Source organism: Apiotrichum porosum (genome assembly GCF_003942205.1).
Source record: "Apiotrichum porosum strain DSM 27194 chromosome Unknown scaffold_25, whole genome shotgun sequence".
Taxonomy (NCBI): Eukaryota; Fungi; Basidiomycota; class Tremellomycetes; order Trichosporonales; family Trichosporonaceae; genus Apiotrichum; species Apiotrichum porosum.
Window position 1 is genome coordinate 1 of NW_021167132.1, and position 27908 is coordinate 27908.

At 23.7% G+C, this 27908-nt stretch overlaps 12 non-coding genes across 12 annotated transcripts; 6 read left to right on the top strand and 6 right to left on the bottom strand.

The window, feature by feature from the left end:
* Positions 1-388: 388 nt before the first annotated feature.
* EHS24_005561 lies at positions 389-458 on the top strand. The gene has a single exon. It is a non-coding gene; the product is annotated as a tRNA-Phe (tRNA).
* A 1264-nt stretch (positions 459-1722) lies between these two features.
* EHS24_005562 lies at positions 1723-1795 on the top strand. Its single transcript has one exon. It is a non-coding gene; the product is annotated as a tRNA-Pro (tRNA).
* Positions 1796-1905: 110 nt separating this feature from the next.
* EHS24_005563 lies at positions 1906-1976 on the top strand. The gene has a single exon. It is a non-coding gene; the product is annotated as a tRNA-Asn (tRNA).
* Positions 1977-3364: 1388 nt separating this feature from the next.
* EHS24_005564 lies at positions 3365-3436 on the bottom strand. The gene has a single exon. It is a non-coding gene; the product is annotated as a tRNA-Met (tRNA).
* Positions 3437-3862: 426 nt separating this feature from the next.
* Positions 3863-3933, bottom strand: EHS24_005565. Its single transcript has one exon. It is a non-coding gene; the product is annotated as a tRNA-His (tRNA).
* A 2601-nt stretch (positions 3934-6534) lies between these two features.
* EHS24_005566 lies at positions 6535-6605 on the top strand. The gene has a single exon. It is a non-coding gene; the product is annotated as a tRNA-Met (tRNA).
* A 195-nt stretch (positions 6606-6800) lies between these two features.
* EHS24_005567 lies at positions 6801-6871 on the top strand. The gene has a single exon. It is a non-coding gene; the product is annotated as a tRNA-Thr (tRNA).
* A 208-nt stretch (positions 6872-7079) lies between these two features.
* EHS24_005568 lies at positions 7080-7152 on the top strand. The gene has a single exon. It is a non-coding gene; the product is annotated as a tRNA-Lys (tRNA).
* Positions 7153-7957: 805 nt separating this feature from the next.
* EHS24_005569 lies at positions 7958-8031 on the bottom strand. Its single transcript has one exon. It is a non-coding gene; the product is annotated as a tRNA-Asp (tRNA).
* Positions 8032-8221: 190 nt separating this feature from the next.
* On the bottom strand, positions 8222-8292 carry EHS24_005570. The gene has a single exon. It is a non-coding gene; the product is annotated as a tRNA-Trp (tRNA).
* A 12753-nt stretch (positions 8293-21045) lies between these two features.
* EHS24_005571 lies at positions 21046-21117 on the bottom strand. Its single transcript has one exon. It is a non-coding gene; the product is annotated as a tRNA-Gly (tRNA).
* A 183-nt stretch (positions 21118-21300) lies between these two features.
* Positions 21301-21371, bottom strand: EHS24_005572. The gene has a single exon. It is a non-coding gene; the product is annotated as a tRNA-Arg (tRNA).
* Between the last annotated feature and the right edge of the window lie 6537 nt (positions 21372-27908).

Genomic DNA, 27908 nt, shown 5'->3' on the forward strand with positions numbered 1-27908 from the left:
TTTTTATAACTCTTTATAATTTAGTTATATAATAAAAGTTATATTATAGTTTAGCTGCGCGCTCCGCTTTTTTCTAAAATTTTCGAACAAAATTATAGAAAAACAGTCCGCGGAGCAATATTTTTAAAAAACTTTAAATTGTATTTTTACATAAATTTTAAATCTTGAGAAGAAAGTAAGAAAAAAAAATAAAAACGATAACAGATAAAAGGAAAGGGGGGAATCATATAAAGGTAGTATTCTGTGTTTGCAACACAGCCGTATGAGTTCAATTTCTCATTTTCTCCATTATATTATACTATTTTTAACTTTAAAATAAATATAAAACATATATAAATAAACTCTCGAATAATTGAAAATTATATTTTACTCAAGAGTATAAAATAAAGCTCAGATAGCTCAACTGGTAGAGCACCGAACTGAAGATTCGGTGAAGAAGTTCAAGTCTCCTTCTGGCAATATAACATTAATATATATTTTAAAGTTAATAACTTGCCTAAACTTATAAAATTTTAACCTTATATTTAATCCTTTAATATCTAAGATATACTAAAATTAATATGTTGCATGAATTTATAATGGGAAAATTTATAAACTTCTCCAATATTAAATCATACATATTAAACTGCGACTAATCTTTAATATTTTTATAAATACTGTTTTATTTTATTTATAATATACTTATATTTTATATTTTATATTTTATATTTATATTTTAATTTTATATTTTATATTTTTTTTTTTTAATTTATATTTTATAAAATATTCAAGACAAGAAAAAAGAAAGTGAATTAAAAAAATAAAAACGATTCTATTCTTTATAATATATATTGGTTAATTAATGATAACAATATATACTATATTAATCCAAATGAGATAATTAACATTAAATTAATTATTCAGTTACATATTTAAAATATAATTTTTTGTTTCAAGTGTTATTATAATTTAAAGATTTTTAAATTAAAACAATTAACAGTAATAATTTTCTATATAATAATCCATAATTTTAATTTATCTATAATATTTTTTCAATATATTCAATATAAAACTAGATTTATCCAAGAAATAAAAATAAAGAGATAAGATTGAGGAATATAAGTTTATTAACTCCGTGACAAAAGGCGCATTTTTAGCTCTGTGCTGCGTAACAATTAAAGAAATAATTTATTTTTTAAAGTATTAATATAAATAACCGCGGACTTTCTATAATTTTGGAACAAAACTATAGAAAAAGCGGAGCGCGCCGCGCAGCTAACTAAAAAATTAGTAAATATTGCTCTGCGGACTTATTTTCTATAAAATTATAGAAAAAATGCGGAGCGCGCAGAAAATAGAAAAATAAAATTAAATAGTATTAAATAATTATTATTTCTAGACTAATTTTAAGAATATTAACATATTAACAGTAAAAAAAAATACATAATATTTATTTTCAAGAATATACATTTATTAAATTTTACCAAATGAATATTATGTCATAATATATATTAGAACTCTATATAAATTTATACAATTTACATGCTAAAAAGAATAAATATAAAATAACATTGTGTTTCTAATATAAAATTAGCTCCGCGTCCTACGGACTTGTTTTTATATAATTTTGTTCCAAAATTATATAAAAAAGCGGAGCGCGGAGCATTATATTCTTTTAATATATAAGAAATAAAATATAAGCCTCGAAGTCTTAAGACTAAAATAATATATAAAAAAAAAATACAGGTGATAGTTCAATTGGTAGAATACATGCTTTGGGAGTGTGGGGTTGCAGGTTCAAGTCCTGCTTACCTGATTAAGGTGTGAAATAAATAAATATGAAATATAATAAGCTCCGTTTTGTCTTCAGTAAAAAAAAAAATAAGAAAAAAATATTTTCAAATAATTTATTCATATATAAAAAATGTCCCTATAGCTTAATGGTAAAGCAGGATACTGTTAATATCAAGAAGAAAGTTCAATTCTTTCTAGGGACTAGTTAAGATAAAAAATCAACTTAAAACAAAAAGATTTTAAGTATTACCTATTAGTTTACAATTTATTGCTTACACGTTTACAACTTATAAAAGTTAAAGAACATAAAATTTAAATACTAAAGAAAGTTACTAATTAAAAATTATTATAATTATTATAAAATATGAATACATTTTTATTAGATTTATTAGGATTTGGAGTATTATTATCAGGTATTTTAGTAATTACATCAAAAAATCCAGTTATTTCAGTTTTATTTTTAATTTCGGTTTTTGTTAATGCAGCTGGATATTTATTATTATTAGGTGTAGGATTCGTTGGTATTTCATACTTAATTGTTTATGTTGGAGCTATTGCTATTTTATTCTTATTCGTTGTTATGATGTTAAATATTAATATTACAGAAATTGTTTCAGTTGGTCGAGAATATACTAAAAATTTACCTTTAGGATTAATTGTTGGTTCATTATTTTTTATGAAATCTTATCATTAATTCCAAATACATATAAAGAAGCAGGTGGATTACCATTATCATTATTCCATTATCTTAATGGTTTATTTTTAGGTATTGATAGTTCATCTATTGGTTCATCTGTACATATAACATTTGCTAATATTTCACCTGATCAAAGATTTTCACAATTCTTACAAATTGAAGCTATTGGACAAGGTCTTTATACTTATGGATCATTATGGTTATTAATTGCAAGTATTATTTTATTATTAGCTATGTTAGGACCTATTGTATTATGTTTACGATCTGTTAAAACTATTTAATTCTCTCATTCCCCTCTCTACTCCTATTTTCTTAATCAAAAAATAATTCTCAATAAAATTATTATTTAAGTAATTATTATTAGATATAATTCTCGCTACTTTATTTAGATTATTCTTAATATCCTATTCAAATATTAAAATATATATAATATTTTATTTAGGAGTTATATTATTATATACATTTTCCCATTCTTTATTTGAATTATGTTCTATATATAATATATATATATAAAATATATAATTTTTTTAAGATATTAAATAATATATTGTTTATTATTAATATTAATTGAATATGAAATTAGATCATGTTTTATAATAAATTAGTCTAATTCATCTTTTAGAGGTTCAATTTATAAACTTCCTTCTAAATTTCTTAAATATATTCATGTATTTTTATAAATAACCTTCAATTCAAAAATAAATATCAATAAATCCATCTTTAACACAATTCTCTATTAGAATAATATTATTATATTAGCTCTCATAATTATATAAATAAGTTAATTATAGCCTTTAAACTTTTAATAGTATCTTTCTATACTGAAATATTTTCAGTTTTTACTTTTAAATTTCTAATTTTGAAATATATATATATATATATATATTATTATTAAGCTGGAAAAAGGATTTGAACCTTTTTTGTGCCACTATGAAAGGCAAGTTTTACCAATTAAACTATTCCAGCTGTATTATTTATATTTAAGGATAAAAATTTTCTATAAACTGGTTTCTGTATTTAGTTAATAACTATTATTATTCAATTTTTTTTAATTAATATCATTTAAATATAATTAAAAAAATATCTTAAATAAAACATAGGCGTTAATACTCTTAAAAATTTATTACTTTTATTTTTTCTAAATTACCACAACTCTTGTCATTTTATATTTTTATACATTTTCAGATCTTCCTATTTACTTTTAACTATTAAAAAATTTTATCCTTTTCATTTCAAAATTTTATTTTATTTGAAATGAAAAGAGGGATATATATTATTAATCTTTATAAAAACTCTATTAAACTATAACTTTTTAATATTTATAACTAAAAAATGGGACAAATAATTTTTCAGTTTTTATATTTATTTTATTAATAATACTATTTTTCCTCGGGTAAAACCACAGAATCGAACTGAGGTGACTTCAACCACAATGAAGCATTTTACCATTAAATTAGTCTTACCTTGAAGAGAGCAGGACTTGAACCTGCAATAGATAAAAATCTGACTGGTTTACAGCCAGCTCCCTTACCAATTAGGGGTATCTCTCCTTTAATCCTTTTAAAGGTTAAAGCTTATTTCTTATAATATATTATATCTCATATTACTTTTTTATACTTCTAAGACAGAAATTTTTTATCTTTTTAAGAGAAATGTTATTATAATTTATCTGTTTTTTAACTGCTACGAACTTGTTTATATAATTTTGTTGCAAAATTATAAAAAAGTCGCCTAGCCAGCCCATTTTAATATATATATTATAATAAATACCAAAAAATATCAGATTATTTTTTAAATTTTAATATTTAGCGTGCAGTGGGGCAAAGTCTATAATCTATTATATAATAATATTAACTATTATTTCTGTCCCCATGCCTTTTCCATTAATTTTAAAATAACTTATTATTATAATAATATTAATTTGAATTTAATTTATATTTATATATCGTATATGTATGTTTCTATAAAAGTTAAGAAATAAAAGATAAATGAATATACTCAAAGAAAAATTAGCTCCGCATTTTGTTAGACAAAAAAGAAGTCCGCGCAGCTAATGAAATGAAGGTTATTTTACCTGCGCGCTCCGCTTTTTATATAATTTTGGAACAAAATTATAGAAAAACAAGTCCTCGGAGCTTAATTAAAAATATATTAAATATATACACAAAAATCTAATAATTCCGTTTTGTCTTACAAGCGCCCATTTTTATTATTCAATAAACTAAGTAAAAGCGAATAGGTAAAAAAAATCTTAAAATAGTTTAAATAATATATTAATATATATTTAAAAAAATAATAATTTTAAAGAAGGAACAATTTAGTATTTAAAAATAATAAAAAAATAAAAAAAAAACATGTTAACAAGATTATTATTAATTCCTATTATTGGTAGATTAATTATATTACCAATAAATAATATAACACAAATTAAACAAAGAAGAATAATTACAGCAATAATTAATTTTACTTTATCATTATTTTTATGGGTAAGATTTGATTCAGGTTCATTACAATATCAATTTGTACAAGAATATAATACATTAAATTTTTGTCATTTACATATTGGAATTGATGGAATTAGTTTATACTTTGTATTATTAACAACATTTATTACACCATTATGTTTATTAGCTAATTGGAATAATTTAGAATTTGGATATAAATATTATTATATTGCATTTTTATTAATGGAAACATTATTAATTGCAGTTTTTGTAGTATTAGATTTAATGTTATTTTATATTTTCTTCGAAGCTGTATTAATTCCAATGTTCTTAGTTGTAGGTATTTGGGGTGGTTCAATTACACGAATTCGAGCTTCATTCTTATTATTTTTATATACATTAGCTGGTTCATTATTTATGTTATTAGCTATTATGGTTATTTATTATAATGTAGGAAGTACAGATTTTACAGTTATTTCATTATCTAATATTAATCCAGAAAGTCAAAAAATTTTATGGTTAGCTTTCTTTTTATCATTTGCTGTTAAAACACCTCTTTTCCCATTACATGTATGGTTACCACGTGCTCATGCAGAAGCTCCATTAGCTGGATCAATTCTATTAGCAGGATTATTCTTAAAACTTGCAACATATGGTTTCTTACGAGTATTAATTGATATTATGCCAGATGCTACAAATTATTTTTCACCATTAGTACAAACTATTGGAATTGTAACATTAATTTATTCATCATTAGCAACTATTCGACAAGTAGATTTTAAAATGTTAGTAGCTTATTCTTCAATTAGTCATATGGCTATTGTAGTATTAGGTTTATTTTCAAATACAATTATTGGTATTGAAGGAGCTATTGCATTATCTATTGCACATGGTTTTATTTCTCCAGCTTTATTCACTTTAGTTGGAGGAGTAATTTACGATCGTGGACATAATCGAATTATTCGATATTATCGTGGATTAGTAGTATATATGCCTATTTTTGCATTATTATTCTTCTTAAGAACTATTGCTAACATGGGTATTCCATTATCATTAAATTGGGCTGGAGAATTTATAGCATTATCTGGGGTATTCCAACGATCTCCTGTTATTGGTGTATTAGCTGCAACAGGTATTGTACTTTCAGCATGTTATAGTATTTTCCTATTCAATCGAATAGCTTTTGGTGCATATTCAGAATTTTTACCTCAATTTAAAGATGTAAATCGACGTGAATTTGCTATTTTAGCTAGATTATTAATTCCTAGATTCGTATTAGGTATTTTCCCAAATATTATTTTAAATGATATTCATGTAGCAGTAACTAATTTACTTTACGTTGCCCCTACATGGAACTAAAAATAAAAATCGGAGGAATAAAAATAAAAAGAATTTCAGTTGTTCCTAAAATAATTTAGCTGCGCAATAAGAATAAATGAAAAAGGATTTAAAATTTTTATCATTAATTTATTAAAAGAAAGGAATATATTTATATTTTATATAATATATTATTAAAAAATAATATTTATTATTTATTAAACAAGCATGATGAAATGGTAGCCATGTCTTTCTTAAGAAAAGATGTCACTAGACGTGAGAGTTCGAGTCTCTCTGCTTGTAAGCGGTATAATGTAATGGCAACATATTGGTCTCATGATCCAAGTATTGGGGTTCGAATCCCTGTATCGCGTATTATATTATATATATAATATGTAATAAATTTATATTTAAAAATATAAAAAATTGAATAATTTAAATTAATTTAATTAATGTATTTATAAAAATATAAAGGATAAAAAAGACGCCATCGAATAATAGGTTAATTCGCTTAGCCTTCACTTAAGCAACACCGGTTCGAATCCGGTTGGCGTTAATAAAAATGAAAAGCCGGAATAGTTAAATGGTATAACATAAATCTTGTAAATTTAAATTATTGGTTCGATTCCAGTTTTCGGTAATAATAATAATTTTATATCTATGAACTATAGAGTAATTGGCAACTCGCCTCATTTTGGTTGAGGAAATTAACTGTTCGAGTCAGTTTAGTTCAGTTACTTTTTTAAATTTTATAATAACATTATTTTTATTTATATATTTTTAATCAAGAAAGAATATTTTTATTCTAATTATAAATAAAATAACATTTATTTATATTTTATTTTATAGAGAATATAACTCAGTTGGTAGAGTGGCTGACTTTTAATCAGTGTGTCGCAGGTTCGAGCCCTGTTGTTCTCCTTATTTTTAAGCAATATAAAATAATATATTTATTATTATTACTATTTTATATTTATTAGTTCTTACTAAGAATTTTGGAAAGACTTGCTATAGGTGAGGCGCTTCAGTTGCTATCTGAATGAACGTAAGTTCTTATGGGTTCAATTCCCATTCTTTCCGTTATTATTTTTATTATAAAATTAGCCACGCGTCCTACGGACTTAATTTTATAATTTTGTTCCAAAATAAGTCCTCGGAGCTGGAAAAATCATAAAAAATCTCATGGGCTCCAGAGCTAAAAATTATTAATAAATTTATTTTATAACTGTTTTAATTTCCTTTCTTAAATTTAACTAATATTATAATTTTTAAGTGAAAAGTCGTAGCTTAATAAAATTTATTTTACATTTTTATTTAGATTTAGATATTTATATCTTACATAAAGTATAGTAAAAATTTTTTAATTAAATTAAATCAAATTTAACTTTTAATCAGATTAAAATTAATTTTAAGATAATCATAGGACAAGAGAGATAAAATAAGTGATAATCAGAAGTGGAACAATAATTTATTAAGCTGCACTAAAAAAATAAAAATACATACATCACTTATTTTACTTTAAAATATATGTTTATTTTTTATAATATTCATGACATATTTATAAAAATCATGATACAATTTTTAATTAATTATATGGTAATTGTCTAAAATTATTAATTTATACAATTATACATTAATTTATCATTATAATTAAGAATAATTTAGTTCTTAATAAAAAATATTAACAAATAATAATTTAGCTCCTAATAATTTAATTTAATTTTAACGAGATGAAGCGGATTCGAACCGCCATAAGCTATCCTGACAAGATAGTGTATTAACCAGTTATACTATCATCCCTTTTTTATTATATTATTAATAATAATAAGTAATATATATTTTATATTTATATAAAAGTATAAAATAATAATAAACTAAACTCTAAAGTTCCTAAAACTATATATTAATATTAAGGAATAAAGGAATTGAACCTTTGTCTTAGCTATGTAACAGCCACGATATAACCACTAATCTAATCCCTTTAAAAATGCAGGAGCGGGAAGAATCGAACTCCCACAAATTGGATTGGAATCAACTATACTACCATTATACTACGCTCCTCTAAAAATTTATAATTTTATTTTATATTTATTATATAATTCTTTCTCCTTTATTTCTTATACTATTTTTATCATAAATTCTGCTGAGAGCTTATATTTTTATATATTTATAATATAATTCTCTGAGAATATTTAATATAAAGAATATAATTTATATTTCTTTAGCAGCCCACATTAAATTATAAAATTTAATGAGCCTAAATCCAGATAAGTAGTTTTAATAATTTTTATATCCTAAATCTAGAAAATTTTAGCTTTTTGTAAGACAAAAAGCGGAGCTAAAATATAAAAAGTACATAAGGCCATTTTTTTATAAGAAAATTATAGAAAAAGCGGAGTTCAAGGAGTCCATAAATAAAAAACTTAAAAATAATTATTATCCTCCGATTTTTCTGTATAATTATAAAAAATATAACCCCCAGTCCCATAGGACTAGCAATATTAATTGCTAGGGGTCCAATAAAAATATAATTATATATTAAAATCTATTAATTATAATAGTACTATAAAGTATGAAATAAAAAACTTAAAAATAAAAATCGTATAAAATATAATATTAAGTATAAATATAAATAAAGTATAACTCTTACTCTATAAACAAATAAAATTAAAGAATTTTTACTATTTTATATAATTTAAGCTGCGCTTTTTTTATAATTTTGTTCCAAAATTAGTCCTCGGAGCTAAATTGTTTAAAGGTATTGATTTTCCATAAAAAATTTTATCTATTATTTCTTTTCTCTATTAAAAAAGTCGCCGTGCGGAGCGCGCAGCTAAATATTTTTAGTCTCATATTTACAATAAAATTCAAAATCTCAATTAATAAAATAATTCAAGTAGTATTAACTATGAATTTATAGTATACTCGTAGAATAAAGTTTTTATAATTTAAAATATTTAAGCTCCCTTTATTCTACTAATTATACCTTAAATATCTATAATTCTAAATATTTTTTAGTCTTATTAATACATTTTTTTTATGATTTTTACTGAAAGAACTATGAAAAATCCTATCTGTCTAAATTAATTATACTTAGATTTCTTTATAACTTTACTGAATCAATATATATATATAAATATATAAATATAATTATATATTAATTCTATTAGTTTTATAAACTTTAAAGTTTTTAGAGGTAATTGAAATAAATTTTATATTTATTAATTTTTTATATATCATTTTTAATAAATAAAGATAGTAGTTAATAAAATAAAATAAAATAAAATTAAAATTTTATAATAGTAATTATAAAATTTTAATGAATATAGTATAAATTAGAATTTTCCTTACTATATTAAGGGCTCATTGGGAATTGAACCCAAATACATCGAGGTTGCAACTCGTGTACAAGTAACCACTTGTAAGCCCATGGGTAAAAATTGGGGGTAATATGGTAGGTGTAAGTCAATTGGTAAATTAGTATCACTAAGCTAAAACTTCTTACGAAATATACACATGTGACCTATTAAAGAAATAGTCTATTTCTTACCTACCTCTGAAATTCTTAAGTTATTAATTATTTCAAAGGATTAGTCTCCTTTAGTAGACTTCAATAGCTTATATGCTTTCAGCTTTTATCCTTAACGTTTTTAGCTACCCAACGGTGCCGATTTTTATCAACAATTGGTACACCAGAGAAACGCAGATCTCGGTCCTTTCGTACTAAAGACCCATCTAAATTCGACTATTCTGAGTGTGGAAGATAGGAACCATACTGACTCACATCGTATTGAACCCAACTCGCGTACCTTTTTAATCTGCGAACAGCAGAACCCTTCTTAGCTTGTGCACCAAGAGGTGAAGGTGAGTCGACATCGAGGTGGCAAACAGCTCTGACAATATGAACTCTCGAGAGCTATTACCCTGTTATCCCTAGCGTAACTTTTATTTCTTAAGCGATGACCTTTCCATAAAGAATCACCGGATCACTAAGTCCTACTTACGTATCTGCTTGATTTATCAATCTAGCAGTTAAGCATGCTTTTATCTTTACATTTTATTTCATTCTACATAATGAATTAGTTTCCATCTAATTTAAACATACCTTTGAAGGCCTCCGATACACTATTGGAGGCTACCGTCCCAGTTAAACTACCCACTAGCCAATGTTCCCTATTAAGGGTTAGATCTCATCCCATAAAAATAAATTTCTATGTTTTCATGTTCTAGAGTTTCTCACTTGTGTATTCATTTAAAAAGTTTAACAGAGATTTTACATCTATTATTTTTTAAATAATACTCCTCATACCTGTCTTACAATCTTTAGATAAGAACAGAAACTAGTTATAGTAAAGCTGCATAGGGTCTTCCCGTCTACCCACACTTAAACCGCATCTTCACGGCTAATTCAATTTCACTGAGATACTGTATGAGACAGCTGAAGCATCATTACTCTATTCATGCAGGACCGCATTTAACGGCCAAGGAATTTCGCTACTATTAAAAACCTTATAGTTAAGTCTGTCATTGATCAGAGTTTCAATTAATAACTACTAAAAAAACTTCTTGATGGAACGATCCTCTTCCATACATTAAAACAATAAATAATATTAACATTTTTGGATCAATAGTACCCTTGATTTACCCTAAATTTTACTATTACTAATTAAGATAACTAATTTATAATAAACTTATAATAAATATTTATAAAGTTTAATATAAACAATACTTTAAATATCATCCCATAAGAGAATCAATCATATTTAAAACAAGATTTATTATAAAATTAGAAAAATAGACTTATAATGTTCATAAGATTAATATTAAGTTTATTAAGTTAAGTTAATCTTTCTCTATCAATTTTATACTCAAGACATCGGACAAGATTCAGCACCTATACAATGTAATATTACATAGCAGATACCTGTGTTTTTGGTAAACAGTTGTGCTTCACGATTATGTGACACCTAATAATTTTAGGTCGCCCTTATTGTTGAACGTACGGACGCATTTTGCCGAGTTCCTTATACAGTATTATCTCTACGCCTTAGTATTCTCTACTCACGAACTTGTGTCAGTTTAGGGTACGGTAAAACTCATTTTTATTATTTTCTTGGTCAAAGACTTTCTAGACTCATTCGAGTGGTAAAAATAAACTCATCGATTATATATTAATATCTTAATCATAAATCTTAGAGACCGTTTTCAATCAAAGCTGTTTAACATTTCTAAGAAACCCTTTCGTATTCGGCGAGAAGAATTATATCTTCTTTCTACGTTACTCATGTTAGCATAATCTCTTCAGTAATGTCTAAATAATGAAACACTATTTTTCTACCATACTGAATGCTCCTCTACTCAAAATTATTAATAATTATAGTATTATTATAATAAATAAGACTTTTATAAATTATATAAATACAAAAAATAAAAAATCAAATTCATTAATAATAGTCTTATATAATTATAAATAATAAGACATAGTTTCGGTAAATAATCTAGACCCGTTAATTGTCGGTGCTGTGTTCCGTTAGACTACTAAGTTGTTACACTTTCATTAAAAGATTGCCACTACCAAGCAAACTTTATAGCTGTATTAGGACCACAACTTCCTTATTTTCACTTAATTATTATTTTGGGACCTTATTCTATGTTCACGGCTGTTTCCGTCTCGACTACCCACCTTATCATGAGCAGTCTGAAATTTCTTCATTGATTTATGTTGTTCCGAGATTAACTACTAATGATAGAGTTTTAACAACCCCCCAATTAAACCATAATGGTATAGTAATCAGTGCTGTACCCGCATAAATATAAAAAGAAAGTCATACCTAAATATGTTTCGAGGAATACCAGCTATATCTTAGTCAGATTGGCCTTTCGCCTACAATCCATAACTCATTGGACAATAATGCAACATTGAACCATTCGATCTTATTAATAATCTGGTTATGGATAGATCACTAAGTTTCGGGTCTGAAGATAGTAACTATAAATCCACAAAAATTCAGTCGCTTTCGCTAGGGCTTTTAACCTTGCTACTACCATCAACTCGCTACATCTATGTTATACTAATATTTACATATTAGATCAGACTATACCTTCAATTTAATTATTAGCTTCACGCTTCTGAACTAATAAAAATATATATTCTTTTCTTTTTATTGAAATTTTATTTATTCAATCTAAAAATAATATATATTTAAAGTTATTAAATTGCTGACCTTTAATCTATAATTTTTTTATAGATCCTATTAAATAGGAGTCGTTACAAGTTATAAAAATTATTTAGAAAAGAATTATTTAACTTTTTTAATTATTATTTTTATAACTCACGGTATTGCCTAAAATAAGGTTTTTACCGTTAGCATAAAATATATTTAAGAATATATAATTTTTTATATAACACCTAAAATTCTATAAAATAGAATATTAATATATCTATAAAATAATAAAATATAAAAATAATTAATATATCTATAAAATAATAGAGAATATATAATAATATATATATATTTATACCGGCTAATAATAGCCTTGAGTCAGTTTATATTAAAATAAGAATATTTTAATAGGGCTTGCAATTAACCCATTATACAAAAGGTACATTATAACATTCTTATTTTTCTTACGAATAGAATTGCTTTAATTGCTTATATGATAATTAATTCAGGATCTATTTCACTACTGTCACCGACACACTTTTCACCTTTCACTCACGTTACTTTACACTATCGCTAAACATTTATACTTAGCCTTTGAGGATGGTTCCCCAATAATCAAGCAGATTTTCTTCCGCTCAATATGTTTAATTAAAATATAATTGAATTTACAGGACTATTACCTTCTACGGGTAAAAACTTTTCCAAGCTTTTCTAAACAAAAATATTTTAAATAGGCTAATCCATTTTCGCTCACCACTACTTATGGAGTCTCGGTTGATTTCCTTTCCTACAGTTACTTAGATGTTTCAGTTCACTGCGTATATAATAATTGGTTTTCCTTAGGAACGTTACTTTATTCTGCTACACTGCCACAGCCGAGTTGTTACTCGCACGCTATAAAAACGGTCCAATGAATAACAACAACATTTAAACCCGAAGATACTATGACACTGCTCTTTGAAGCATCTACTTGTTTATCTTTATTTAATGAGACACTAGATTTTCTATTAAAATCCTTCACAGCGTCAAAAGATTCCTCTCTATTCTTCTACCCCCTGTGGGGGTGGAAGGCTCAGTGGTCTTTTTATACACCTATTTTTCAAATACATTCAGTAACATTATGGTCTTGCTGTCTGACCTCCTTTAAATAAATGTTTGCTAGGCATCCTTAACAATCACTTTGATTACTTACACCTTAATATCCATATTATATGATACTTATATATGATATTATATAATATAAGGAAATTAAAAATAAGTATTCAGCTAAATTAAAAATAAGTATTCAGCTAAATTAAAAATAAAATATTACCTCCTAAAAACAAATATTAATATAAATATAGCAGCTCCGCGGACTAGTTTTTTCTATAATTTTGTATAAAATTATAGAAAAAAGCGGAGCGCGCAGCTAATATTAATTGAAATATAAATAGCATATAAAAAAATAAAATAAACTCTCTAGCTAGCTATAAAATAACCCCCATAATTTTATATCAATTAAATAAAAATAACTTTCTAGGACTTTGGAGCATTTATACGCAGAATTAGAATAAAAATGTAACTAAATAGAATAATATAAATCTAACTTTAATTTTCGAAAGTTAAAGAAAATAGGGGAGTTAATTGTTGGTTAATTCTAGTTTTAATAGTTAATGCACCATTTTTATTTTTAATAGTATGTGAACCTTTATTTAATATAGTTAATCTATTTCTTTGAATAAATGAACCTATTTTTCCAATTGATTTAGTTTGTCGTGGACGTACACGTTCTGTAGTTAATCGTCCAGAAACTTCAATACTAACACCAGTAATATTAGAAATATTATTATCATTTGATTTAATTATATTTTTATCTATTAAAGGAATTGCATTAAATAAATTTTCTTTAATTCGTTCAAATTTTATATGTTCTGTCTGTAATCCAATATATTTTCTTAAAATATCTCTATCTAAATAAGGATATTTTAATTCATGAAAATTTAATTTTATAGGTATATTACTTATCTTTCTTAATAATGTTCCTATATTATTAATATGATTAGCGTTTATACATTTATCATTATCTATATTATCTATAACATAATAATAATATGTTATATCTACTTTATCTCTACTATAATTTCTATCTTTATTATTGTATAAAATTTTTATACTTGATAAAAATATTTCAGATATTTTATTTATATTACTTAAAGAATTATTTAAGGCTGTTTGTTCTTTTTTTGTAAAACTATATACAACAGATTGTTCATTTCTTGTTATAAATTTTATTTTGTATTTTTTTATCATATTTGTTTTGTTTTATTTTTTATTTTATTTTTTATTAGCTGCGTAGAGCGACTTTACAAAAAATCCGTAGGAGTCGCAGCGCGGAGCTGGTTTTTAATTTTAAATATATCTATAATATATGTGTATGTTTAATCAATATTTCACATTTAAGTTTTCAATTACAATATATAAATTTTTTATACTTTACCTCTATTGTTCCTTATACAACATTCCTCCTTATCCTGTAGAAATTTAATATCTAAATAAAACTTAAAACTTTATATTTTATTTAGAGATTTAATATCTAAATAGAAATAAAACTTAAAACTTTATATTTTATTTATAAAAATGTATACTCCGGCTTTTCGATTAAAATCTCTATTGTGATGAGACTTACTTAAATTTCAACCAATAACACTAATAAATCACTTAAGAATATGGTACATTAACTTAAATTAAAAATAATAAGGCATTAAATTCTTTTTACGTAATCGTAAAATTTAAGGAATTTTCAAGTACTTCATTAAGTTCAAGAAATGTTAAACTAGATTTTTTTATCTTTTAATAAACGTCTTACTAAAATATAAGGATTTTTAGTATTTTGTCCTATATCTACTTCCTTTAATAAACTTTTAATTATTTTTTTATATCTAAGACCTTTATTATTTAATTTTTCTAATGAATTTATAACTTTTCTACTTAGGGGTTTATTTAAAAACCCCATAAAATTATTAAAATAATTTTTCATTAATAAATTATGAGTATAGTACTAAGAAAGATACCATTAATGCGAAAAGCCCTGTAGCTTCAGCTAGAGCGAACCCTAAAATAGCATATGTGAATAATTGTCCTCGTAATGCAGGGTTTCGTGCTGTTCCTGCAATTAATGATGAGAATACTGAACCAATACCAATTCCGGCACCTGTTAATCCAATAGCTGCTAATCCAGCTCCGATATATTTTGCTGCTTGTAACATGTTAAAATAAATTTTTTATAATTTTTAATATTTAAAATTAAAATAAGATTATTTCTAATTAAAATAGTCTACTACTTTTATGTATTTTTCTTTTGTTTTTTAATTATACATATAATATAAAAAAGCTAAATAAATTCCTTTTTTTTTTATTATTATACAAAATTAAATGCAGAGCAAAGAACTTCTTAAAAATTCATTTAAAATTATTTATTTATTAAATTAAGAACTTTTAATTTTTTATACTACTTTAGTTTCTTCTTTAATTCTATATTAGATTAAATTTTTCAAACTCATTCTTATTACTTCATTCCGTTTTTATAAAAATTTTAGGGCAGGAGTCACAGGGATATATGATTTTATAATATATTAAAAATTAGATTTTTAACTTTTTAGGGAACTTAAATTTTAATTTATCTTATCTCGGGATTTATTTGTGTTTATATAGATTAAGAATAACTTAAAATATATAATTTATTGATTATTTTTAGGAAATATTTTTATAAAATCTGAAGAATTATGATAGTTAAGTTCTCTTACTATTTTTGTTAATTCTTCCTATTTAATTTACATATCTCCTATTAATTTTTCAAGAAACTTATCATTATTAATTCTTTTATATTTAGACTCTTGAGCAAGTCTATCTTTTCTGTTCAATACGAAGCTTTTCCATTCTTTTAGGATCATTCAACAATCTAATTTGTTTTTGCTGAATTTATAGCCTTTCAAATCATTTATTATAATCAAAACTATTATTATTTCCGGATTGTCTAGTACCATTAGTAAAAGCATTTAATTCAACTATCTCTTCAGAAGAAATCGGAACTCCTTCTCCATTAGCAATAATAGGTAATGCCAATAAAGAGTAAAACCTGAGAAAGATAGTAATACTTTAATAAAAATTTTTATGTTGTATTTTTTATTTTTTATTCTATAAAAAATACAGATACATAATAAACCTATTAAAATAATGTATAAATTCTCAACTAAATTAATTAAAATAATTTTTTTATTTTTATATAAAAAAATTCGAGCTATAGATATAAAATATAAAATTATATTTATATTTGTGTAATAAATTACTGATATTTTATTTTTACTACTTAAATAATTATTTAAGATTGTTGGTTGTTTTTTTATAAAACTATATTTTAAAGATTTTTTAATTTTATTTAAAAATTCATAAAAATATTTTATAAAGTTAATTAATTTTTTTATCATCATGTTCATTTTTTTTTTTATTTTATTTTTTATTATGTTTTTATATATCCGTAATTATATGTATATATTTAATCAATATTTCGCATTTAAGTTTTCAATTACAATATAGAGGATTTTGGTTTTAATGCCTTCTCTTCTTTCTTGTTACTTTATAAAGTTTTAGCATATATAAGAGAGTTATTAAAAGAGGTACTATTAAAAAATGTGTAAAAATCAAAATCTGTCTCTACCCTTAGATCCCTAAAGGAATTATTTATAATTTAAAAAATTAGATAATTATTTTTTTCAATGAATTAAACGGAAAATATTAAAAATTTTTATATTTCTCTAGACATATAATTGTATTATTATAATATACTTCCAAGAATCTCTTTTATAGCTATTTTTTAAATAATTTACAAATAACTTAATGTATATTAATATAACACTTCTAATAAATTTATACATTATTATTACTTTCTAGGGATCATTCGTCCATATCATAATTTCTGTTATAGTAATAAGACACATTAGAAAATTATTTTATTTAAAGAAGGTTCAATTTTATCTATATAAAATAGTTCTTGTAAAAAACATATTTATTAAATGAAATTAATATTTTATAGTTATAAAAATAATTGTTTCATCTAATTATTACTTTGTAATAAATAATAATACAATACATATAAAAAATGCGGAGCGCATAGCTAATAATTTTAATTATATAAATATAAAGATTTAACTTTATATTTATATAATCTTTTACAAAATATCTTAATTCTTTTTTCCTTAATTAAATTACAAATAAAAAACGCTTATCCCATTTAAAATATTTATAGATAATTGATACATTAAAATTATATTAATTTAAAAAAATTACTTATAGATTCTCCTATAAAAAATCTTTATTATATCTTTATTGTAAATTGATTTATTTATTAATGGATTTCAAGGTTTTAAATAATAGCGAATTCGAACAGCTAAATCTACACTACTACCAATATATACTTCATTTGTAATATTACAGATAAACATATATATACCACAAATAGTATTTTTTTGTTTATCTCGATAATTATTTGGTAAAGATCATTCGTATTGGCCGATAGAGAACTTTAAATCAATAGGTCTAATAGAAGTTAATTTATAAAAACCCTTTTTTGTAATACTTAAATTAAAATTTTTTAGCTGCGCGCTCCGCACGGCGACTTTTTTAATTTTGTCTTACAAAATTAAAAAACAAGTACGTAGCAGCGCGGAGCTAATAAGTTAAGAATATCTGATGTTACAAGTGTTTTTTCTCTAATAATACGTTTAGCAATTAAATAAATATTATCAGTTTCCTGTTAATTATCTTTTTCCTGAATTATTTTAAAATATCTTATAGAAGAATAATTATTTACTTTAGATTTAGCGTCTTTTTTATTTATATTTACTGCAGAAGTATGTATTATACGTACTCCTTTTCGTTGATTGAATTTAGGGGCTTGAATAGTTCGTTTGTTAATTGCAGATCGTTGATCTGTGAAATATAATGCTCCAACAGAAATTTCGTATACAAATCCTAATGTTAATACAACAAAGAAAATTGTTGCAATAATAAAACCATAAATAGACACATTATATAAGGTAACTGCTAATGGATAAAGTAAAAGCACTTCTAAATCAAATACTAAGAATAAAATTCCTACTAAATAATATTGAATAGAGAAAGGTGTACGTGTTTGTCCAAAAATAGGTGAATATCCACATTCATATGCAGTTGTTTTTTCTGAATCAGGTCGATGTGGAGCTAATAATAAATTAAGTATTAATAAAATAGCTACTAAAATTGGTACAAAAATAAATGTAATTTTTAATGCTGTCATTTAAATATTAAATAATGTTAAAGCCAATAGTGTTGTGCTATTTATAATAATTGTTGGATATAATGCATATAATGCAATAATCATTGTTAATGTAGCAATAGTAAAACTATGTACATTAGTTAATAAAATTTCTGATACTGATGATTTATTTAATTCATTTTTATTTTCATATGATTCAAAATGAATTACTCGTACAATTTTTAAGTAGTAAGATGCACTAATTACTGATACTACAATTGCTACTAATGATAAGAAATATAAACCTCTATGTGTTGAAGCATATAATACAGCTTGTTTTCCAAAAAATCCAATTAATGGTGGAACACCTGCTATTGAAAATAAACAAATTGTTAAAGCTAAACCTAATAAAGGATTTTTATAGAATTGTCCTTTTAAATCACTAATAAATTGAATATCAGTAGATTTATTAAATGTATATCTATTAATAATATATCCAAATCTTAATACAATTAAGAAAGCATTTAAATTAGTAATAGTATATTGCATTAAATAAAATAAAAATGATTCAATAGATTCTTCACTATTAATACCTAATGCTAATAATAAAAATCCTACATGAGAAATTGTACTATATGCAAATAATCGTTTAATACGATATTGTGCTAAACCTACAACTGTACCAATAATTAATGATAATAATGCTGAAGTTAATAATAAATTTTTAAATACATCTATACTAAAAGTTCTATCATTTAAATTTGATATTACTGAATATGTTCTTCTATTATTTCTTAATCCTATTTGTAATTCTAATAATAATACAAAAATAGAAATTTTTGGTATAATAGTTAACCATGTTGTTACAATTGTTGGTGTTCCATCATAAACATCTGGTGCCCAATTATGAAATGGTGCAGCAGCAATTTTAAATAAGAAACCAATAACTATAATTCTTAAACCTATAACACATGGTCCTAAATCATCAGTTAAATTATTAATACCATTAACAGATAATAATGAAAAAATACTTTCAAAATTAGTTAATCCTGTATATGCATAAATTAATCCTGAACCTAATAAAATTAATCCAGATGATAAACCTCCTAATAAGAAATATTTTAATCCTGCTGATGTTGCTGATTCTGAATCTCGATATAAAGCAGCTAAAATATATACAGCAAAAGATTGTAATTCAATACTTAAATATATTGAAATTAAATCTCTACTTGAAATTAATAATGATGCTCCACATGTTGTAAATAAAATAATTAATGAATATTCTGAAATATTTCTTAATTCTGTTTTTAATCTTATTTGATTTTTATTTACTTCTTTATTTATTTTTACTGGTCTCCATCTTAATATAATTCTTCTTCCTGTTCTACAAATTAATCTATCTCTTGATTCTGATACTGGTGTAACTTCTATTAATCCACTTAATGTACCTAATCCTGATTCTATTACCTCAGGATGAATTCTATTATAACTAATAATACTTCCACCTAATAATACTAAAGATGTTCTTCGAATTAAAAATAATGGGGAAATTTTTATGGTTGGCAGCGCAACGACTGTTATTAAACTAAATAATCTTCTTGTAATCATTTAATATTTTTTAACCCTTTTTAATTTTAAACTTTAACTTTAACTTAAATTTTTACTTTAACTTTAATAAAAATTATACTTAAACTTTTTTATATTTTTACTTCTATTTTTATTTAAACTTATTTGGGCAATTAAATTTAAACTTAATTTCTGTATAATATGATTATTTTATTAAGAACTATTCCGCAAGTTTATTTCTTTCATTAATATTTAGAAATTTTTAAAAATAGCAAGCTAAATGAAATAAAAAAAAATTTTTTTTTATTTTAGTTAGATTTAGGAGTACTCAAAAATATAATCATTAAATAAAATTAAACAAAATTGTATAAATATTTGATATTAATAAATAAATATTTAAAAAGTAATTAGAACCTTTTTAATGCTATATTTAATAGGATTTATATATATGTTTTATATTAAATATAATCTTCAAATATCTCTCATAAATTAAAAAATTCATTTGGCTAAACTTTTTTTTTAATAAATGATCGTTTATATAAAAAAATATTTTTATATAAATATTTTTATTTAATATAACTTTTATTAAATAAAAAAAAACTATATATACTATATATATATAATTTATTTTTAACATAAGAGAAATATATTAAAGGCAATTAAAAATAATTTTAATATAAAATTATAAAATGACATATAAAAATTTATATTTTTACTGTTAAGAGGTTGTACGCACACTTCTAATTTTTTATATAACTACAACTAAAGGAGCAATCGTTTTATTAAAATTTTACTAAAATTTTTATAAAAAGAATTTATGGATAACCAGACTCGAACTGGTGTTTTCCGATTGGAAGTCGGGAGTAATAACCACTATACGATATCCATTTATATTATAATTATTAAATTATATAATTTTATTAGAATGCTAACCTTTCTAATCGATATTAGGTCATAAATTAATTAATATTTAAAAATCTAATAATATAATCAATAGATAGTAATTGTCTATTTCTTTTAATTTTTATATCAGATTTAACTTTTATTCTTCTTCTAAATAAATTAATTTAAAGTACCCTATTGGGATCGAACCAATACCGACTGTGCCGAAAACAGCAACTCTACCGTTAAGTTAAAGGTACTATAATAACATATCTTCATTATTTTATTTGGCATATACAAACGAAGGGACTTGAACCCATAAACTTTAATAAGCACCTTGTCCTAAGCAAGGCCCGGCTACCAATTTCGGCACATTTGCTTGCTTTTACTATATCCTACTTTAAAATAAAATTTAATTCCGCCTCATTTAAATTTAAGATTTCTTAAGGCATAAAACTTACTCTAAAATTAAAGAAATGAATAATTATAAAGATATTTATTAGAGGGTTATATTCTTAATACAATTTCTCGAAGTATAAATCTTACAATAAAAAAGTAATTGCAATACACAACTTAAACCACTAAAATTAGCTGAAAGCACCATAAGATGTTGTAGTGGTAGCACGTAGGAAGTTGCTGCTATAAATACGAAGTTAGATTAAAGCGCATAGTTAAAAATAAAATTTCTATAAAAGATAAAAGACAAAATAGGGGATTTAGCGTTTTTAAAATTTTAAATAACTTGTGATATTTTTTATTGTATTTATCCTTTAAGTATTTCTTGTTTTTAATTTTAGCTGCGCGCTTGTGAGACAAAATTTAAAAACAAGTCCGTAGCAGCGCGGAGCTGAAATTAATTAAAAAACTAGTGAAAAGATTCACCCCCTAAAACTATAAAAATCATAAGGAGAGTTAAATTTAAGTTAAAATTTTTAGAAAAGGGATCCATTAAATTTGCTTAATATCTTTTCATTTTTTAACTGCGAGTTTTCTAAGAACCCCACCAGTAAATTGATACATATAGGAATAACCATACTACATCAACGAACATTGATTATTAATTAAATTTAATTTTATTCAATAATTATCATTATTGATTAGACTATAACTTATTAAAGTTTTATTAAATAGTCGTTAGTCATATATAAATATATATGATTCATATTATATATATTTATATTTTTTGAAATTTTTATAATTGAATGGCACTTAACGGAGACAATAACTTTTTATTTTTAGTTAAGTATACGAGAAGATAATTTTTAATGCCAATATAGAATAGATGATTCAAATCCTAAATGATGTGTATTAGTCATGTGATATCTAATAATACGGTAAAATGCTACTCCAATGAATAATGTACCAATGATAACATGGAATCCATGAAATCCTGTTCCAAAATAGAAACATGATCCATATACTCCATCAGCAATAGTAAATCCAGCATTTCTATATTCTACACCTTGAAGAGCTGTGAAAATAATAGCAAATACTAAAGTAAGAGCAATTCCTAATAATGTAGCTTTTCGATCTTTTTGAATTAATGCATGATGTGCATATGTTACAGTTCTACCACTAGATAATAATAAAATAGTATTTAATAATGGAATAGCAAATGGGTTTAATGCTTCAATTCCTCTAGGAGGCCATTGTGAACCTAATTCAACTGTAGGTGCTAATGATGAATGGAAATCGTTAATATTACTAAGCAATAAATATTTTGCTTCAATAATTTTCATTATTGACTAGACTATATAACCCATTTCGTTAAATTTGAAATGGATAGCGGATTAGTCGTTAAACATAATATGAAATTATGTATGATATATTATTTTATAATAATGATATAATATCTCCCTAATTTTTTGGGCACTAATTTTATTTATAGAAATTATTTTTTAATTAATCGATTAATTTGTGTAGTATGAAAATATGGTTTTATTAGTTCTCTTAATTTTTCAGGATTATAAATAGCTAATATTGTATTATTTTTAGCTAATTTGGATTTAAACCCTAATTTATCTTCAATTAAACTTATTAAGAGTTCTTTTTCTTGATTATTAAGTTGATTTACATAAATATAAAAATAATTTCCTATCCATTGACCATTTCGTATAGCTCAAAATGATAATGTATAAATAGAAAAATATTCTGCAAAATGTGTAGGTAAGCGATAAATACCTTCTTCATTTCAATGAAGCCAAATTAAATAACAAGTATTAGAAAATAAACTAAAAACTTGGTATGATTTACTAGTAGAATGAGAATTAATTTCTCGACCATTAAAATAAAAATGACGAGAATAAAAATAATGTGCTAATCAAATTAAAAAATCGTTGTCAGTACTAGATAAACGTAATTGAACTGTTTTTTTATACCAGAACCATTTATTACCTAAATGTATAGTTCTTCCATTAGTAGCTAATAAACCTATTAATGAACTATATAATTTGAAAAATTCAGGATCATTTGGTAAATCTGATAAAGATAAAATTTTTGGTTTATTATTAGGATGATTATTGCCTATAATAGCATATCCTGTACCTCTTAATAAGATGGAATTAGAAAATAATAAAACTCTAAAGTAAAATTTTAAAATATAATCCCTATAAATAAATTCTTTCAATGCCCAGAATACTGTTAAGAAGAAGAATGCTTCTGTAAGAATGAAGAAAGCTACTCCCATTGTTAATCCTTTTTGTACAATTAATGTATGATCTCCTAAATATGTACCTTCTGTAGTAATATCTCGGAACCATAGAATAAATCTAAATAATGTAGATAAGAATCCTAATGTTAATAATTCTCCACCAAATGAAATATTATTAAAATATAAAACTCCTCCATTCATCATTGAAAATACTGCAAATGACATTAATAATGGCCAAGGTGAAGATTCAACTATATGATATGGATACGGTTGAAAAGATTTTTTAAGTAAATTTAATTCCATTTTTTTATTTTTTTATAATTTATATACATAAAAGTTTTATTTTGAAATAAATTATATTTTTCGAGTTTAAAAATATATAAATTATTTTATTACTCGTTAATTTGATTTTTTTATTTTATAAAAAATTGTTAAAAATAAGACTCTTTTTTATATAAGTTTAATATTATACTTAAAAAATAGAGAATATTTTTATGTGTTCAAATCCAAAGTGAAAACTTTATCTTTGATAATTAAAAATATAATATGATAAAGACATTATGGAAGTAACCAGATTTGAACTGGTATTTTGATGATTAGAAGTCATATGTAATTACCGTTATACGATACTCCCGAATTATTACTTAGCTCCTGTAATGCAGCTAAATAAAAAAATAACTTTTTGTTTTCAACTAAAAATTATTGCTTTTATTTCTTCTTTAAAACTTTTAGATTTTATTAATTAAACATCACTATTAAATTATTTTAATACTAATTTTTATACCTTAATTCATTTTCCGGGCTTATAATAATAAGAATTTTATCGGACATCTAGCTACTAAAATTAAATATATTTTTTAGTTAAGATATAGGGGATTTATTTTACAAAAAAGTATTTAATTTTAGAGCTTCGAAGGCTACTAATATAATATACCTATTAAATTAATGTAAGTTAATTCTATCTTTAATGTAAGAACATGCAAGCACACAGAATACATATCTTTGAATTACAGATACAGCTAATTCTAATCCAATTAATGCTACGAAAATAGCAAATGGAATTAATGTAAGAGCTGCTACGATAATACCACTTGTAAATAATTTGTATAAGAATGTACTTAAAATTTTTAATAGAGTATGTCCAGCTACCATATTTCTGAATAATCGAACTCCAAGTGAAACAGCTCGAGCCATGTAAGAAATTAATTCAATAAGAACTAACATAGGTACAAGAACTAAAGGTGTTCCTGAAGGAATAAAGTAAGCAAAGAAATGTACACCATGAATATATAGTCCTAATGTTGTTACACCAATGAAAATCATAACAGATAAACCAATTGATACAATAACTGAAGTAGTAATAGTAAATCCGTCAAATGTATTAATAAATAAAAATTTACAATAATTTTCATTATTGATTAGACTATATAATTATTACTAGTTTATAAGTCGTTAAACACAAATAAATGTGTCTTGTATTCATGAATGTTTAATAAAAGTTTACAAGATAATAACTAAATTTATTTCCTCAAGGAATGTAAGGAATATTACCATTTAAATTAGCAATAATAATGAAAAAGAATAATGAGTAAATAAATGGAGTATATCGTTCATTTTCTGATCCAATTTGATCTGTTACTATTTTTTGTACTGATGCATAAGCACTTTCTAATGCTACAGACCATTTACTTGGAATTAATTTAAATGAATTATTTGCATAAATGTGTAATGAAAGAACTAAGAAAACTACAATTAAAGTGTATAATCCTAAATTAGTTAATGATAAATTAATATTACCAAAAATTGGTGCATTAATACTAATAAAAGGTACAACTTCGAATTGTTCTAAGGGTGAGTTAATAAAAAAATTTGTCATAATATATATATTATTGTTTAGCTTTTAGATTTATTGATTATCATAACGATATCTTTTTTTTTCGATTTGCACCGTATATTAAAAATAATTTAGAGAAATTTAAACTTTTTTATTTGTACTGAATAGCACATAGTTTTATTATGTTCTCCTTAAGAAATAATATAAAATATATATATTATATAATAAAATTTATTATCATAACGATAATTATTCGAATTAGTTCGTGTTTTGTATATAATATATATTATAATTACTAAAATTTATTCAAGTTAAGAATTAAAAAATAAAAATATATTTGTCGTAGAATATAATTTTATATATAGAAATATATTAATTTATATATAAATATATATTGTTGTTATATTAAATAATATATTATAATTTTATTATTAAGCTCCTCAAAACAAATAATAAATAAGTAATTAAGAAGATATATTCTTTTTAAAATAATAAATTATTTTATAGAATAACAGATATAATGATCATTTTACTATACAAAAATAATGTATATATATATATATCATTTTTCTATTGATATATTATCTTTTTATATATAGAAATATATGAAAACAATATATTATTGTTTTTAGTTACACATTTTTAATTTATAAAACATTAATTGTATTTTAAATTAAAAAAAAAAGTGCAAAAGTAAACTAAAATATAGGGGATTATATTTTGTTAAAAGCCCGCACCAGGTTCCCCTAGCACAACCATGTTTCAACTTCAGACCAATCAACGACAATGATTCGCATCCTTTAATAACTTAAAATATTACTAAAAAGTGTCAAAAGACTATATTAAAAAATATTATAATAATAAGCCTTATATGAAAACTTAATCATATTTCGTTTCTCAGCCCGTGATGAGCAGTTAGTACACTTTAAAGATTATATTCACCGCGACGTTCTAATTCGCGATTACTCGAAATTCCGGCTTCATAAGGACGAGTTCCAGTCCTTAATCAGTATAATAATAATTTTTAATGTTTAGCTCCTTCTTTCGATATTGCATCATATTGTTAATTATTCTTGTAGCACGTCTATAGCCCACACCATCAGGATCATGAGGATTTGTCATACTCCCCTTAACATTACTTGTCATCAAAGTAATACTGCAATGTAAAAAATCACAGCGAGGATCGCGTTAGTTAAACGGAATTAACCTTACGCCTCACAAGCACTAACTGACGACAACCATGCAATACCTGTTTTTTCAGATTAATTAATAAACCTACTCTTATTCGAAAATAAAAGGAAAAAATGCAAGATGTGGTAAGATTTTTCGCGGATCATCGAATTAAATAACATACCCCACTTCGTTTGCTTTAAAGCCGTCTAATTATTTATATTTCAGTCATGCGACCATACTCTACAGGTGGTAAACTTAACCTGTTAAGATCAACACTAATTTTATAACTAATATTTAGTTTACATCGTTTACGGTTAGGAATACAGAGGTATCTAATCTCTTTCTATGCCCTAACTTTCGTACCTTACCGTCAATTTTTACCTAGTAACATGCCTTCGCCGTTAGCATTCCCCCTAGTATCAACACTTATTAAATCTAACTCTAGGTATTCTTGTTACTCCAATTAAATTCTAGTTTACTATTTGTAAACCGGCTACGTACCCTTTACACCAATTTAAATCTCCAATGGGTCGCCCTTTCTGTATAACCGCTTCTGCTGGCACAAATATTAGACAGGACTTATACATATTTTAATCATTATTTAAAATATGTTATCAATGAATTTTTTTTATAAATTTATTGAATCTAGGTTACTGGTTCACACTTTAGTGCATTGACCAATATTCTTCACTGCTGCGCATCGATAGATACTTTGGACTTTTTCATTTCCAATGTCATGTACAAAACTTTCATTTTACATTACCCATTATTGGCTTGTTAAGCTTTTAATCTCACCAACTACCTATTAGGAATTGAATAAATCTAAGAGCAGATATTTTCCATTTTTTATTATTCATTATTTCTATGATCTCTTAGGCATTATCTCAACTTTTCCTGACCCGTACGCCATAATTAACTAATTAATCATTAGACTTGCATGTGTTAAATACCTAGATACCCATCTGGATGTACCATAATCAAATACTTATATTATCTTTTTCTTTCTTTTTAAAAAGTTTCAATTATTTTTTATAATCTTATTATATGTTTTTTAACATAATTCTTATTTTTTATTTATATGTATTTCTTATAATATATTTTTTATTTACTTCTTGTTTTTTATTATTATATATCCTTTTC